General features: G+C 49.2%; 1 protein-coding gene across 1 annotated transcript in view; it reads left to right on the top strand.

The window, feature by feature from the left end:
* Window positions 1-6,420: 6,420 nt before the first annotated feature.
* The window catches only part of LOC144772294 (uncharacterized), a 29,705-nt gene continuing 21,302 nt past the window's right edge, over window positions 6,421-14,823 (top strand). Inside the window, exon 1 of the mRNA XM_078656521.1 lies at window positions 6,421-6,563. The gene's annotated coding sequence lies outside the window, so the exon portion shown is untranslated. The remainder of the gene's footprint in view (window positions 6,564-14,823) is intronic.

Here is a 14,823-nt window from a genome sequence, read left to right as displayed (position 1 = left end):
GCATTCTTTGCAGTAGTGGTCTGGGAGGCAGCTGAAGCCATAGATGTGTATTTCCTTTCAGTTATGACCAAAACTAATGTCCTTACAGAAATTTTGCAGCTTGGGCCTGACACTTGAGAGCCTTTACTTCCATTGATGAGCACTTGGTTGATGTCCTCTTCATGCCATCCAGTAAACAGGCAGGTGGCCAGGCGTCACAGATATGTGCCTGGTGATCCTGATTGCCTCTTTAAACCCGGGTGTGTCAGTGTCAGGGTTCAATAGGCGAGGTGAACTCCAGTTCATTCACTATGAGTCCTGTGCGCATTGAGTCCAGGAGGATTAGGTGTTTGGAAAACAAATATTCTCCTCGGCTAGCATGGCAGTGAAATCAGTCAATGTTGTCTGTTTGTTGGGACGCTACATGCATGCTCTCTGGGACATGACCCGCGAGAGTTTGCCAGCGGCCCCTGAAGACTTATCTCCACGTCTCAAACAATTCAAGAGGACAGGATGTGGCCAAGTATGTGATTCATGCTGGCTGAGAAGGACGGTTGTCTCCAGTGTTGTGCCCCTGCCACACGGATGGAGATGTACAAGCCTCTCTCATGGATATGCCTTTTGATGGCTCACATCTTATAGAAAAAGCTGCTTCTCCCTGGAGCGTTTAAAGACAGTAGAGCTGCAGTGCATTCCATCCAAAACGACCCAACACCCCCTAACCATGTCTGACCTTCTGAAGCTAGTGTGGGAGAGGCTCGCCATTGATTTCTTTAGACCTCTCAACAATAGACATCATCTCATGGTAATCATTGATGGTTACTCATGATTTTCCCTTGTGGAAGATCTGTCCTCCACCACACATGACAAAGTAATTTGGACCTTAAATGACAGTTTTGCAACATGGGGTGTTCCTTTCATTCTGAAGTCTGACAAAGGCCCACGTTTCAATAGTTGAGTTTAAAGACTTTCTCACGAACATGAGTGTTAAACATTAAAAAAAGTACACCCCTCTGGCCACAGGCAAACAGGGTTATAAAACGTTTCATGGGCACCCTAAAGAGAGTAGTTCAGCGAGCTGCGATAAAAGGAAGTGACCTTAGATCAGCTTTGTGTTCATCCCCTCGTGCTTACAGATTTACTCCCCATTCCACGACAGGTGAAAGCCCTGCCACCTTGATGTTTGGTAGAGACATGGTAACAAAATTGCTGCAATGGACCAATCATAGGTCGGCTGATGCTGACTAGGTCCTTGAAATGGATTCTTTGCACAAGTCCGGGATGAGGACCTATGCTGATAAGCGCCAATGTGCCTGGTACATGACTTTCAAGGAAAGAGACCGAGTCCTGGTCAAACAAAAACGGAAACCCAAGTCTGATGCTCCATTTGATGCTGATCCCTTGAGGGTTGTGACGAGCAAAGGACATATGGTGACAGTTCAACATCCTGTAAATTCTATCACACAAGACTCTTCACACTTCAAGCGCCTGCCACGATGTTCATCGGATCCAGATATTAGAAGTGAGAGTCCACAGAGCCCCACTAATATACCTGCCTCTGCATCACCTGCACCCGATGCAGGCACCTCTCCTCCGCCTCATCAACATCACATGACTAGACCTGGCAGGCTGGTTCGAGCCCCTCGATGACTCATTGAGGAATTATAATGTATATATGTAATATTTGTAGTTTTTTTTAACAAAGGGGAGATGTAGTGTCTTGTGGGTATGTGTAGTAGGTCCCTTCTGATCCCTGAAGGACCCCGTAGGAAATTACGTAGTCATTTGGGTGTGGATAATAATAGTTTATGACACAGTGCGTGCAGTTAGTGGCACTCTGTAGAATAAAGAAGTGCACTACAGAGCCCCATGCGTGGCATGCTCATTTGCATGCTGCTGGGCTGGGGAGACGCTACACATGCTATACCATGTCATAATGTATGCGTTATTGATACCAGCTGAGCTATGTACGTCCTAGAGATGTCTGACCTATTGTAATCCTACGGTATACAGTGTGCTAATGCCTGTGTACGTTTTCTTATGTTCTTCCCAGGGCACAAGTCCTAAAACAAGCATTTGCAATGCAATAGGTCTCGCATTAGGAAAGTGTGAGGTATTTGTATTGTAAATGACAATTTTTTTTAATATGTGTTGGCTTTGAAAATATATAAATTAATAGCATTGTTATTCCGAAAGCCAATAGCTTACACTTTCCTAATGCGAGTTCTATTGGCTATGGTAATGCTTGTTGGTAGCAAGCAAAGACAGTGCTGTTGTGGTGCTGAGTGATGATGTGGTTGGGCTGAGTGATGTGGTGGTGTATTAGAGTGATGTGGTGGTGTATTAGAGTGATGTGGTGGTGTCCCAGAGTGATGTGGTGGTGTCCCCGAGTGATGTGGTGGTGTTCCCGAGTGATGTGGTGGTGTTCCTGAGTGATGTGGTGGTGTTCCTGAGTGATATGGTGGTGTCCCCGAGTGATGTGGTGGTGTCCCTGAGTGATGTGGTGGTGTCCCTGAGTGATGTGGTGGTGCCCCTGAGTGATGTAGTGGTGTTCCTGAGTGATGTGGTGGTGTCCCCGAGTGTTGCGGTGGTGTTCCTGAGTGATGTGGTGGTGTCCCCGAGTGATGTGGTGGTGTCCCTGAGTGATGTGGTGGTGCCCCTGAGTGATGTAGTGGTGTTCCTGAGTGATGTGGTGGTGTCCCCGAGTGTTGCGGTGGTGTCCCCGAGTGATGTGGTGGTGTCCCTGAGTGATGTGGTGGTGTCCCTGAGTGATGTGGTGGTGCCCTTGAATGATGTGGTGGTGTTCCCGAGTGATGTGGTGGTGTCCCCGAGTGATGTGGTGGTGTCCCCGAGTGATGTGGTGGTGTCCCTGAGTGATGTGGTGGTGCCCCTGAGTGATGTGGTGGTGTTCCTGAGTGATGTGGTGGTGTCCCTGAGTGATGTGATGGGGTCCCTGAGTGATGTGGTGGTGTCCCCGAGTGATGTGGTGGTCCCTGAGTGAAGTATCCTCTTAATAGACCTGTAAACAAAACCCTCGTTATGTATATAACATTGATTAACAAAGCATAGGATGTGTTATGAAGAGAGACGAGTAGGCACAGATCAATACTGCAATGATTTTTTTAGACAAGAACGGAAGTATGTCTGCGAAATGAAGAGAGGGTGGTAAATTGGATAAGGAAGATGAATGAATATGAGACAGGAACAGTAAGCGCGGGAGAGGCAAGGGAGAGAGGAAAGGGGAGGAGGGGGCCGAGATCCAAGGTCAGCGAGGGAGGAGGTTGGAGATAGGCCAAAATTCATAGGAGCAAAAGCAGCGAGCAACAGAAGTAAGCTTGTATGGAAGAGAAGAGCCAGGGCAAACAATATGAAACAACAAGGTTGAAAGCGAGAGAGAGGGGAAGAAACAGAGGTAAGGAGAGAGAGAGCTGGATGAAGAACAGACCATGAAAACAAGTAAATAAAGGCCCACGAGAGCGAGGCCAGCAAGTTCGGGAACGCCAGTCCTGTCAAGTATCACGCATTGGGTGTGACACTCACGCATTTCAGTGCGGTGTTCTGCATCACCGCACTGAAATGCTTTGTCACGCATTTGGGAATCGCCAGCTCGTGCCACCAGCAGCACCTGTGCACTGCTTCTGCTGTGGGAGACGTGTTGCCACGAGCCGAGCTGCTCTTAGTTCATAAATAGTTAATAGTGGCTGAGTCAGTGAGAGCGCGGCAGCGCAAGGCGGCTACATTTACAATGTAACGAGTGGCTCCAGGCTGGCGCTATTATTCCTGCCGCGCCACGTGGCTTAAGTACTTCGACCCAGTTGCTGCCAATTAAGAGGGGGCGGGCCGCCCTGTGAACACGTTGCTGTAACTGGCTCTGCAGCCAGGCACTCACCAGGGGCGCCCTTATGTGCTAATTATCCGGATGTGATACCGCACTTGCCGTCACCTCCGGAGGAAAAGGTCAGAGGAACGGAAGTAGTGAACCACGGCGGGGGACTCAAATCGAGACAGGAGTCCTCCCCACGCCGTGGAGTGCTGCACTGCTGACAGATAAGTGCCTCTCGGAGCCCCAGTCCTGAGGCCCGAGGCAGGGAGTGACATAATTATCACTTAGGAGTGAATGTCTACTGCCAATTATCGCCCATTATCTCCTGGACGGAGTCGGACACTCGCGCGCAATGGGCTAGGATCCGTCTGCACCTCGATGCAGATCTCTCCAGGCGAGTCCTCATCTTACCTCACCAGGAACTTCTCACCTGCAGCAGGGGCCCGCACATGTGCAGTGCTGCCGGGAACTGCGGCTCTGGTAAAGTGAGTGCACTGCCCGGCAAGTATGGAGCGCTTAGAGAGGAACTACTGTGCAGGTCAGCACTAGTTTTTCTGTGTAAGCGGCAGCTAATGCTACCTTCAATTTGTGTTTTTTGTGTAAGTCAAGTGGCAGCGCGTTATCAGCTGCTTGTAGTGTTTGTGAAGTTCTGCCCTGGAGACTGCAGGCTCGAGGCTGCCGGTGGACCGCGACCAAGTGTGCTGCTGCCTCACAGAGCCTGAGGCTGCCTTGCCCAAAATTCCCCGGGGCGCAGGCTGCTGTCTGCTGCCGTACTTTTTCACTTCACCCTCGGCCAGTCAACAGCTCTAACTGTCCTTTAGTTTCGGCAGCAGTGCTAAAACATGCAAGGTTTGCTGGAAATACTCCTGTTCTGTTGTACCTGTTACGTGTTTAAGAAAAATCAATGAAACCTATTAAACCAAACACGTTACTATAGGGTGCTTTGTCTGCTTGTAATTTTGACCAGGAAGCGGTATATTGTTTTCTAAGTATGTGCATTCATGTTTTGCCTTGCTCCGAACGCTAAATGTAACTCATTGAAGTGCTGATTCTATTATGGAAAGAGTTTCGTCCAACATTTGGTTTAGGTTAATTTTATAACAGAACAGAACTGAAAACATTTCCGTTCCAACATGGTGTCTACGTTTGTGTGCATTTCCACTGAACTCAACTGCCTTATCCGGAATTACGTTGACAGTTGGCTTATGGTTTTTTTGGGTGATATTGTGAAGTGTCTGTGTTTTAAAACTCCCCACAGTCCACACCCATGGCTATTCTCCTTTCGTTCCAGACGTAGGTGCTAGTTACATTTATTTTGCAAGTACTTTTTGCTTTAGGTATTTTAGGGCTGTAGCTTACTAAGTACACGAATAAAACTGTCTTGCATAATCTTCCTCGTGCAGGTTGCTTAGTCTTGCCCTAGCTGCCTATGTGGGTTTCAGCCTCACTCTCCTGATGCTTGCCCGATGCGGAATGTCAGTGACTACTGTCCAATCAGGTTTCAAGGCCACTTTTTTATTTCTGGTGCTTTACTGCAATTTTAAGATCCCCTTGGAGTTTCTCGTTACTTAATAGGTGTAATTTCTGATAATTATATGTTTCCCTGGTCTTTGTGGCTTGATTTTGTTTGCGATAAAGTGTCACTCATAGTCGTTGAAATGTCACTCATAATTACACTTAAATTATGAAAATGTCACACATAGCAATCTGAAACCTTGGCAGCTATGGAACGCATTCCTTTGAAGTCTGATGAGGGGGGGGGGCGGGGGAGTTGCATCCTTTGAAGTCTGATGCTGAAGCACAGACAAATGGTGGTGTGTTATGTGGCTGGCGTGCACGCGCATAGATCACTATACAAAATAAAGTTAACATAACATAACATAACATAACATCACATGAACTGTATGCGATACGCAGCCGCTTTGGTAGATCTTCTTTTCCGCTTACTATAATCTCGCTGGAGCAATGTGCAAGGGTATTGGCTCATGCGAGACCTGAAAAGAAGTGGGGGGATGCTGACGTCACGACAGGAAGTGACGTCACGAAAAGAGGCCAAAGAGTGAATGTGTGGTTCCATTTGCTCCAGTTATCGAGCTCCCGGTAAAATAAGTGGGGGGACGCTGTTCACCCGCGTGGTACCCCGACTCGAACCCTTGTTCTTCCTTAAATATGAATATTTTACAAAATAAAGAAACTTTTCTCTTCTCTCCCAGCCTATATGTTTTTGCCGCGTGGTTTTTTCATATTATTTGTGGACCAAGTCCAATAAATAATGTCACATTTTCGAATGTGGGGGGTGTTGACCTCTCCCCCTCATCCTCCCCTGGGGGGGGTTCGGTCTCTTCTCCTCCTTCAGCTGGTTTCAGCCTCGAGGCTGCTCAAGGTCACTGCAGCCTGTGCTACTGTTTAGTCCGTTCTCTCTTTCAGTTATTCTCAGTCCTGCAGGCTCGTGATTTCCTTTTCCGGGTCACTGGGGCAGAGATAGCACAAGCAGTGAATTCAGTCACTGCAGTCGGTGCTGCTTCTGAGTCCGTTGTCTCTTTCAGTTACTCTCAGCTCCAACCCGGCAGACACGTGATTTTCTCTTCCTGTTCAGAACTTCCGGCCTCTTCCTCGGCTCCAGCAGCTGTAGGGACGGAAGGATCCTCGGTCTGTGCGGTGACCTTCACCCTCTGACCCCGGACGTCACCCCCGGCCTCGGATTGTCATCTTCACCGTCCCAGGCCGAGAGGGAGAGGGCTCTGAGCAGGGGTCTGAGCAGGTAGAGTCTACAGACCACCCCCCCGCTGAGGACAACCTCTCCCCCTCCAACCTCTCCTGGGCAGCCTCTCCCCTCTCCATCTCTCCTGTGCAGCCTCTCCTCTTCCCTCCTCTCCTGTGCAGCCTCTCCCCTTCCCTCCTCTCCTGTGCAGCCTCTCCCCTTCCCACCTCTCCTGTGCAGCCACTCCCCCTCTACTGTGCAGCCTCTTCCCTCCCTCCTCTCCTGTGCAGCCTCTCCCCTCCCTCCTCTCCTGTGCATTCTCTCCCCTTCCCACCTCTCCTGTGCAGCCTCTCCCCTTCCCTCCTCTCCTGTGCAGCCTCTCCCCTCCCTCCTCTCCTGTGCAGCCTCTCCCCTCCCCCCTCTCCTGGGCAGTCTCTCCCCTCTCCATCTCTCCTGTGCAGCCTCTCCCCCTCCCACCTCTCCTGTGCAGCCTCTCCCCTCCCCCCTCTCCTGGGCAGCCTCTCCCCTCTCCATCTCTCCTGTGCAGCCTCTCCTCTTCCCTCCTCTCCTGTGCAGCCTCTCCTCTTCCCTCCTCTCCTGTGCAGCCTCTCCCCTTCCCTCCTCTCCTGTGCAGCCTCTCCCCTTCCCACCTCTCCTGTGCAGCCTCTCCCCCTCTACTGTGCAGCCTCTTCCCTTCCCTCCTCTCCTGTGCATTCTCTCCCCTTCCCACCTCTCCTGTGCAGCCTCTCCCCTTCCCTCCTCTCCTGTGCAGCCTCTCCCCCCACCTCTCCTGTGCAGCCTCTCCTCTTCCATCCTCTCCCCTCCTCTCCCCTCCTCTCCTGTGCAGCCTCTCCCCTCCCACCTCTCCTGTGCAGCCTCTCCCCCTCCCTCCTCTCCTGTGTAGCCTCTCCCCTCCCACCTCTCCTGTGTAGCCTCTCCCCTCCCCACCTCTCCTGTGCAGCCTCTCCCCTCCCTCCTCTCCTCTTCAGCCTCTCCCCTCCCACCTCTCCTGTGCAGCCTCTCTCTTCCCTCCTCTCCTGTGCAGCCTCTGCAGTCCCCTCCTCTCCCCTCCCACCTCTCCTGTGCAGCCTCTCTCCTTCCACCTCTCCTGTGCATCCTCTCCCCTCCCACCTCTCCAGTGCAGCCTCTCCTCTTCTCTGCTCTCCTGTGCAGCCTCTCCCCTCCCTCCTCTCCTGTGCAGCCTCTCCCCTCCCACCTCTCCTGTGCAGCCTCTCTCCTTCCACCTCTCCTGTGCATCCTCTCCCCTCCCACCTCTCCAGTGCAGCCTCTCCTCTTCTCTGCTCTCCTGTGCAGCCTCTCCCCTCCCTCCTCTCCTGTGCAGCCTCTCCCCTCCCACCTCTCCTGTGCAGCCTCTCCCCTCCTCTCCTGTGCAGCCTCTCCCCTCCCTCCTCTCCAGTGCAGCCTCTCCCCTCCCTCCTCTCCTGTGCAGCCTCTCCCCCTCCCTCCTCTCCTGTGCAGCCTCTCCTCTTCTCTGCTCTCCTGTGCAGCCTCTGCCCTCCCATCCTCTCCTCCTCTCCCCTTCCCCCTCTCTTCTCCCTGTCCGATAGCTCCCGTCCCTCTCTTTGCCTCACACCTCGGCCCAGAGAAACCCCCCCTCTCAGCTTGGACTCACAGAGGAGGTGCCTGTGCACAGAGACTCCCTGCACAGTGACTCCCTGCACAGTGAGACCCTGCTGCTGGTGCAGACAGGGCAGGACCTTATCTGTCCCAGGGTGGGGTTCTATTTTCACATATATAGCGCTAGATAACGCTGACAAGGTTTAAAGCACATGTTAAAGAGCACAGTGCACTTTTCTGTGGGTGCGATATGGGTGGAAAAGCTGCTATAGATGGGGAGTGTTTTGAAACACCGAGGTTCAGACTTGTATGTTTTTATGATTGCCGCTGCACTTATTCATGATTTTGAAGTACACATGAGTGGGTAGTCGGACACTAATGCCTTGGATGATACAATGTGTGTGAGAGAAGTGTTGTCTATGTTGTAACTCTTTTGGTATTGTGCCTGTATGGCAAAGACTGGCCAATCTATGTCAGAGCAAATACTTAGCTGAGCATCAGTGTACGGGCAAAGTATGAGAACAGATGTGCTGTACCTGCAAGTGGATGCCTACACGTTTTGGCTTGGTCTCTGTTGGAGGTGAGCATAGGAGGTGCCCAGACATGAAAGGATGCTGTCCTTGGGGAGGGTACAGCCTTTCATCATCTGCAACGTGGGTGCTCACAAACTGTTTTGCATCGGACACAAATACTGTTGTAGCTTCTGCATTAGGGTGTTGGACTCCGCCCTTCCTATTTCAGGCCTGTATCTTTCCCCCATACATTCTTGCTCTTAATAAGCTCCTGGCGGCCTCACCGTACCCCCGAGCATCATGGGGCAGCCAAACAATAATAGGACGCCCGCTGCGCATCTCCCCTAGCGGCTTGCCTGTTTTTCTGTTCTTGATTTCCACAGTAGAGGTGCTGCAGGGGTGACCTCATCATGCTGATGAAATTCAGTCTTAAATCTTAAAGGGGTTTGGGGTGATACAGTTGGGCATCTTTTCACTTGGGCAGCAAGGAACATTTGTTTTGCATCAGTCTCACTTCAGTTTTTTACAAAGAAACTGGCCACTTTGTGTTGTGACACAACATCCACGGGCATCGAAATGGTGCTATATGCGTCTAGAAAAAGATAACTCTGGTCATTAATGCACTTGCTGGAGAGATCTCAGCTTTCTCGATTTGCAGTTTTGAACCATAATGTAGCCTTGAGGGATAACGTGTCTCCTGCATAGCACACTATGTGACACGCAGATGAGAGATTTTTATGTCAAAGCCTAAGAGACAGCACAGCTGTCTGGTTTCAGCACAGCTGTCTGTTTTGCTAACGACAACGTGGGAACATTCAGACAGCTTCTCTGGGGATGCAATCCACCCGTTGCTTACTGTTTGCTTTATAACTCACATTTTCTTGCTTTCTATTTGCTGGCTTTATTTGTTTTAAGCTGTCCAGCTTGAGTTCGTCCTCTTGGTTGCCCAAACCTTATTTACAGTATCCGCCCGAGTGCTCCTCTTCTGTAAACAGGCATTTAAATCTTGTTCTGTCACATTTGCTGTGCATTCAACCGCAAATGTCAGGCTTTGTCTTCCAGGGGGGCTCAGTGTTTATTTTTCTTTCTCTTACTTCAAAGTGAGAGGATTTCCGTGATATCATGCTGGCTACAGGGGGTAATTCTTGTAATTTTGAAGTGTGGTGGAAACAAACATTGTAATACCCTCAATACACGAGGTGATGATATCTCCACGATTATTGTTTGTGCGCTGTATACTTTTAGCAGTAAAACTGTGTGTTTGTGCATTCTAATTGAAGATGTGTTGTTTGTAATGACAGTGAGTTACCACACCATGCATTCTCCATTTTACCCCATTCCACTCTGCACCACTGCAATTTACTTTGCAGCACTCCACACTACGCCACTCCACTCAGTCACTCCACACTGTGTCACTGCACTCTACTCTACATCATATACTCTATTTCACTTCACTGTACGCTTCTCTACTCTGCATCACTCTACTGTATGCCATCAGCCCCATTCTACTTTACTGTGCACCACTGCACTCTATGCCACTATGCGCTACAACACTCTGTGCCACTGCACTCTAAACCACTGCGCTCTACACCATTGTAATCTAAATCACTTCACTCAACGTCACTGTTTTACGCTGCATTACTGTACTCTATGCCACTGCTCTCTATGTCACACTACTCTACACCACTGCAATCTATGCCAATGCACTCTCCGCCAATCTACTATACACCACTGCACTCTACAACAGTCTATTCTGCAGCACTGCACTCTGACACTGAGCTCTATGCAACTCTACTCTGTGCCACTGCATCCACTCCACTGCACTCTATTCTACGCCACTCCATTCCACTGCACCCTCCGCCACCACACTCCACTCTGCATCACTCCACTCTACACCACTGCATCGTTCCACACCACTCTACTCTGCAACACTGCATTCTCCACTACTGGAATTTACTCAACTCCACTCTGCACCACTGCACTCTGCACCACTGCACTATGTGCCACTCTACTGCCCTCTATGCCAATTCGCTGTACACCACTACACTCTATGCCACTCTACGCCAAGCCACTCTAAGCCACTCTATTCTACTTTGAACCATTGCACTTTACAGCACTCTGCTCCATGCCACTGCACTCTATGCCACTCTACTCTTAAACAATCTACTCTATGCCACTGCACCTGCACCAATCTGTTCCACTCGACTTTACACCACAGCACTCTATGCCAATACACCCTACACTACTTTACTCAACGAATACACTCTATGCCACTGCACTCTACACCACTGAACTCTGCCACTCTATTCTACTCTACACCACTGTACTATACACCACTGCACTCTCAACACTTCACCCTACGCCTCTCTACTCTGCACAACTCTACTCCATGCTGATGTACTCCTCTTCACTGTTGGCCACCCTGCTCCACTTTACAACTCTCCACTCTGATGCTCTACTCCATTACACTCTACTCCACTCGGACAGTGTACTCAACTCTGACAGTCCACTGTACAACAGTCTACTCCACTCTGCTATTCTACAACACTCTACGATGCTCTATCCAACTGTCTCTACGCAATACCACTTTACTCCACTCTATTCTACGACACACTACTATACACCACTCTGACACTCTGCCACTCCACTTTAAAACACTCTACGCCACTCTTCCTCACCAATCTACTCTGCTGTACGCCACTCTACTCTACACAACTATACTCCACACAACACCCAATATGCCACTCCACTCTACACCACTCGAGAACACTATACCGCCCCACAAAACTCTGCTCCACTCTACGCCCTCCTACTCTACGACACTCTTCCCACCATAACACTATATGCCACACCACTCTACGCCATTCCATGAAACTCCACTCCACTCTGTGCTACGCAGCTCTTGTCTAAACCACTCCACGACTCTCAACTCCTCAACACTCTACTTTACGACACTCCACTCATGCCACTAACCTTTAGCCCTGCTGAACAACAGCCAACAAGGTGAACAATAAGCCCATAGCTCTTGCACAGGTGATATATATTTCTCTGGCTAATGCTTGTTATTTTATGTATATAGTTAAGTGGGTTACTGCTTTTGACACAATGAGCAGTTTATTACTTGCAGATCATAAATTACAATCCTTCTAAAACAGAACAGTGAGCTATGAACATGCCTGAAGACACTGCATGCAGACTACAAGGCATGGGTTTAGAACTTAGTTTTTTTTCTCAATCTGTTGTTGTTATGTGGTTGCTAAAAATACTTTTTGTAGGGGTAGAAATAATGTCTTATTAGTACAGACAGCCCCAAGCACTGTTACTTTTTAAATCCTGACACTGTGTTTCTCCCAGCCATGCACTGTTAATTTTTTTCTGGAGTTTTATATAGCCCAAACTTGACCCAAAGGTATTCAAGCGCTTTACATGAGCACCAGTTGCATTACAGACGTACACATTCATTTTTGCTAGGCACAGGCTAGACCGTGCATGCACTGTCTCTTCAAGACATGTTGTTTACTGTTACTGGGCTTGGAGGCTGCCCATTACTTACCATGGGATGGCTTCTTAGCCACTCTCAATCGTATGCTTCCTGCTGGCCATCTCTGCGTTGGCCACCTCCCTCTTCTTGGATGTGACGATCCGCTAGAGCATGGCCCAAGTACATGTGTCCTTACACTGCTCGAACTTTTGGCAGGTATTTTTTTTCATTTTTGTTGAGCCACTCTGAGTGCATCATTTGTAGCTGGCTCTGTCGTCTGCTCCCTCCCGTTGTCTGTGTTTACTTATTCCCCCCCTCCTTCCCATTGCCGTGCCCCCACAACACAATAAATGACCCGGGAGGCCAAATACCTTTGTTCCATTCCCTGACTTTTGTTGCAACTTTTATAAAGAATGAACTCGAACCGAAGGTATCGGAGTGCTTTACTGAAGCATACATTCATTTTGTGTAGGCACTGGAATATTAAGTGATTTGTCCAAAATCGCAGTTTGTTGAGCTGGCACCAAGACTCAAACCTGGTTCACCAGCTAGCCATAAGGCCACTGACTCTCCCCATCCCAACTGTTTCTTTGAATCATTCCAAACGTCTCTTTACTTGATTTTTTTCTTAAGTTATGTTTCCAGGTCCCTGCACACCTCCAGATGCACCAGAAAATTTGACTGGCAGTACCTTTAACCATACCCCCATTGGAAAGAAGGTGTGAACTTGCCCCAGCTCTGCCATCCTTTCAGGGGCAACAGACTGACTTGTGACTGACTTTTCCAAATCTTACCAATATTTTAGTAGCTAGTCTGACAAATTAAACCTGGCAAGACATTATGCGTGACTGACTGCCACACCCAGGAAGTATTTGGTAGTCCGCAGTCTGTGATTAAACAATAGTTTTCACTACCAATCTCCCTGGAGATAGCATGGGGGCGTTTAGGTTACAGAGTGGACATGTGCAATGCAAGGGTGCGTTTAGGTTACAGAGTGGACATGTGCGATGCAAGGGTGCGTTTAGGTTACAGAAGGAGATGTGCGATGCAAGGGTGCGTTTAGGTTACAGAGGAGACGTGCGATGCAAGGGTGCGTTTAGGTTACAGAATGGACATGTGCGATGCAAGGGTGCATTTAGGTTACAGAGTGAACATGCGCGATGCAAGGGTGCATTTAGGTTACAGAGTGGACATGCGCGATGCAAGGGTGCATTTAGGTTACAGAGTGGACATGCGCGATGCAAGGGGGCGTGTAGGTTGCAGAGTGGATATGCGCGATGCAAGGGTGCGTTTAGGTTGCAGAGGGGACATGCGTGATGCAAGGGTGCGTTTAGGTTGCAGAGGGGACATGCGTGATGCATAGGACAATTCTCTGAGTGCCTGTAACTCCTCACACCCAGAAGTACCACTTAGACCAAGGGAGACCAGCTCGAGGGGCTTGAGCCTGCGATGTTGGCTCGGAAGGGATGGGGCGCTATAAATATACCAACGTTGCCTTAAGCAAACACACAGTGGTGGTTTTGGAGCAGAGCAGCTATCTACTTGCCCGAGAGCCCAGCTGATGCGAGAGCCCACGGACGCTGCCCCTCCCTTTCGACGCACTGAGAGAGACGCTGTCTTTTCTCCTGCCGAGAAATCCAGCTCCGGTGTTTCCAGATACCTTCGCGGGTTACTGGGATATCGAGTCCTGCGAGAGAGATACAAGACCTCCTGCTTTCTATTACCCAGGTACGGAGCTGACTAAACCCTTAAAGAGAATTCTTGAGTCAGATTGTTGGCAAACCCAACTTAACTTAAACTGCTATTTACTTACTCCTTCCCACGTATTAGGCTTAGGTCAGGGACACCGGGGTAGGCGTATTTAGAAGCACCAGTTGAGTACGTTAGTCAATATATATATGTATGTATATATTTTATCTATTTTAAAGTATCATATGGCTAAGAAACCATATCAATGCTTTTACAGTATTATTTTATAATTCTGCTTTTACTGTATGCACTTTACTTAACCATAAGTATTGCAATAATATCGATTCATTTCTCTTGTACGAGAAAAGAGACTGATCAATAAATAACATCTTTTATTGAACACGCCCGTCTCTTCCTTTTCTCTACAATCTGGTGAAACTAAGAATGCACTGAACTGACTGAATAAAATAAGTTGTCTTTTGTTTTCACACGACTCTAGAGATACACTCTTGATTAGGGGAGAGCAAAGTTGTCATGTTCTATGGTTGTCAGAAACTAAATCCCTTCTTGTCTATCCAGGGAGGTTAAACTCCTCCTTGCCTATTCGAGAAAGTTTCTAGTGAACTCTGAGCTAGCTGGCAAACCCAAAACTTTAAGTCTAATATCGTCAGTAGAGGACCTAGTTAACCTCCGTCCTAGGTCTATACTATTGAAGGTATTATTCCAATGCGCAGAGCCTATTGGGATAATAGGAACTACACTACAAGACCACCCCCCCCGCTTCAGACAACCTGAACTCTGCACCCCCCCTCCAAGACATGCCCCCCCCTGGCTGCGGCCCTTTCACCTCTCCCCCTCTCCTGTGCAGCCTTTCCCAGTCCCTGTCCCATATTTCATGTCCCTCTCTTTGCCTCACACCTCGGCCCCTCCCTCTCATCATGGACTCACAGGAGGTGCCTGGGCAGCAGAGAGTGAGGCCATCAGCTCTCTTCGCGGTGGAGGGAAGGGGCTGCTGTAGTCTGAAGAGCTGCCTGGGCCTCCCTTCTACTCCAGTTGTTGC

Source organism: Lissotriton helveticus, chromosome 8 (assembly GCF_964261635.1).
Source record: "Lissotriton helveticus chromosome 8, aLisHel1.1, whole genome shotgun sequence".
Classification (NCBI taxonomy): Eukaryota; Metazoa; Chordata; class Amphibia; order Caudata; family Salamandridae; genus Lissotriton; species Lissotriton helveticus.
This window is presented reverse-complemented; position numbering and strand designations above follow the sequence as displayed.